The sequence below is a fragment of the Sinocyclocheilus grahami genome, unplaced genomic scaffold, assembly GCF_001515645.1.
Source record: "Sinocyclocheilus grahami isolate Dianchi unplaced genomic scaffold, SAMN03320097.WGS_v1.1 scaffold1000.1, whole genome shotgun sequence".
NCBI lineage: Eukaryota > Metazoa > Chordata > Actinopteri > Cypriniformes > Cyprinidae > Sinocyclocheilus > Sinocyclocheilus grahami.
The window spans coordinates 521,811-524,918 of NW_015506179.1; the positions used below are offsets into that span (position 1 = coordinate 521,811).

The 3,108-nt window shown below is 37.8% G+C and overlaps 1 protein-coding gene across 1 annotated transcript in view; it reads right to left on the reverse strand.

Moving 5' to 3' along the window:
* Positions 1-3,108, reverse strand: part of LOC107565412 (peregrin-like) — a 33,580-nt gene that overhangs the window by 26,890 nt on the left and 3,582 nt on the right. The gene's annotated exons all lie outside the window — the stretch shown is intronic.

The following is a 3,108-nucleotide window of genomic DNA, read 5'->3' on the forward strand; positions in this document are numbered from 1 at the left end:
TTTTTTAAAAATAAAATATGGCCGTGACTCAGGTGGAATACTTATTTGGCACAAAGACTATTTGAAACACTTGATAAAAATTGTTAAAATTGAAAATTCATCTATTTGGCTTGAAGTGAAATCAGTCATATCACAGCATAATCTTTACCTCTGTGCATTCTATATTCCACCTCATGACTCTCCCTATTACACAGAGCAAAGCTTTCTAAACTTACAGACGGACATCTTGCACTTCCAGTCAAGAGGACATATTCTCATATGGGGAGACTTAAATGCCAGGACCGGAAGAGAAATTGATTATGTAAATATTGTAGATAATAATCACATATCCAACGACACCACGTTTCATTCTTCATTAATTATCACACCAAGAAACAGCTATGATAGTTTAGTCAACACCAATGGAAAACAAGTGTTAAAGCTTTGTAAAGGTTTAGGGCTGTACATCATTAATGGCAGAACCAGAGGAGATAGTTTAGGTAGATTCACCTATTGCTCCAGATTAGGAGCCAGTGTAGTCGATTACTCAATTACAGACATTGACCCAAATTGTATTAATGCCTTTACAGTTATACCTCAACTTCCCATTTCTGACCACTGCCAAACAGTCCTTTACCTGAACCAGTCCTGTGACCGGGTCAGAACTCCCCTCAAACATGAACAACTCTTCCCTTTAAAACCAAAACCCAGCTTGAACCAATCTAACACTGAACAATTCAAAGAAAACATGAGCAGCTCTGCAATACTAAAAATGCTGGAGAGGAGATAGTTTAGGTAGATTCACCTATTGCTCCAGATTAGGAGCCAGTGTAGTCGATTACTCAATTACAGACATTGACCCAAATTGTATTAATGCCTTTACAGTTAGACCTCAACTTCCCATTTCTGACCACTGCCAAACAGTCCTTTACCTGAACCAGTCCTGTGACCGGGTCAGAACTCCCCTCAAACATGAACAACTCTTCCCTTTAAAACCAAAACCCAGCTTGAACCAATCTATCACTGAACAATTCAAAGAAAACATGAGCAGCTCTGCAATACTAAAAATGCTGGACGACTTTATGTCCACATATTTCACTCCAGATACTAACGGGATAAACTCAGCAACATCCAATCTAAATTATACGTTTCAAACTTTGGCCACTATATCTAACATTAAACAGAACAAACATAGAATAAACAAACGAAAAATAAAAAAGAATATGTGGTTTGATAATGAATGCAATTGTCTCAGAAAAGACCTTCGACGGCTTGCTAACAAAAAGCATAAAGAACCGGCCAATCAGACGCTACGGCTCGCCTACTCCAACTGTTTGAAAAATTATAAAAAGCTAATTTGCAACAAAAGAGATCAATATTATGAAGCTAAAATTGATGAAATCAATGAATCAATAGACCAAAACAATTTCTGGAATCTCTTTAAAAAATGCGAAAGCCCCAAATCAGACACATTCCTCCAGAGCGACACAGTCTGGAGGTCTTACTTTAAAACTCTTTACCAAAAACTAGAACCAGACCTCAACCAGCCCCAAACTAAAACAAAGAGAAAACTAGAAGATTTGAAGAAAACAATAAAAAAAATGACCCACTGGACATGATTATAACAACATCAGAAACAACAGAGCACATTAAACATCAGCATGTGGACAAGACAACATCAGCAATGAAATGCTCAAAATCAGCAGCCCTTACATGATTCAAGCTCTGGCAAAATTATTCAATCTGATCTTATCGTCTGGTGACTTCCCTGAGGCCTGGTCTGAAGGACTGATCACACCTATACACAAAAAAGGAGATACATTCGATCCCAGTAATTACCGCGGCATTAGTGTGGGCAGTAGCCTAGAAAAGCTTTTCTGCAATATAATAAACAGCCGCATAGTGACATTCCTCACAAGACACAACATCCTAAATAAATCACAAATTGGCTTTTTACCAAAACAACGTACATCCGACCACATCTATTCTCTCCACACTCTAATCAACAAGAATCTAAAGGGCAAACAAAGAAAAATATTTACATGTTTTATTGATTTAAAAAAACCTTTCGACTCTATTTGGCATGAAGGTTTACTATACAAATTATTACAAATTGGCATTGGTGGAAAAACATTTGATGTTATACAATCCATGTATAAAAACTAAATGTGCGAGAGAGAGAGAGAGAGAGAGAGAGAGAGAGAGAGAGAGAGATTGAGAGAGAGTGTGCGTGTGAGAGAGCTGCTGCCTCAGCCCGACTTTATTTAACATATATATCAATGAGCTGGCAGATCTACTGGACCAATCAAACAGTCCAGGACTACAATTATTCCACACAGAAGTCAAATATTTACTGTATGCAGACGACTTGCTAATTCTATCTAAAACACCAGAAGGTCTCCAGAACAACCTTGACATTTTAACTAAATACTGCCACGATTGGGCCTTAGACGTCAACATCCCAAAAACTAAGATTATGATATTTCAGAAGAAACCCAGAAATCTAGAACATAAACATTTATTTACTTTAAACAACACCACACTTCAACATGCTTTACATTATAATTATCTTGGTCTGGTTTTAACTCCCACTGGAAATTTCAAATTGGCAATTAAAACATTACTTACAAAAGCCCGCAGGGCACTGCATGCCATACGAATGAAATTATTCAAAATAAACATCCCCATCAGAATTTGGACAAAGATTTTTGATAGTGTCATACTGCCTATAGCTCTGTATGGAAGCGAGATCTGGGGCCCAGCGAGTAACTGCAGTCATAAGGACTGGCACAAACAGCCTTTAGAAGCTCTGCATGTAGAGTTCTGCAGAAGCATCCTTCATGTGCACAGAAACACACCTAATAACGCCTGCAGAGCCGAGTTAGGCCGGCTCCCCCTCAATCTAATCATTAAAAAAAGAGTTCTAAAGTTCTGGATCCACTTGAACTCTAGTTCGGAAGATTCTCTTCATTTTAAAGCACTAAAAACACAAAAAAGAAGTGCTCAAAAAAGTCATCTCTGTGTAATGGTGTCAGATCTGACTAACAAAGCACTCGATATCACCAACCCTGAAAAACACGGAAGAATCAAAGACATTATGAATGAAGAGAAGGAGACATACATACAGCA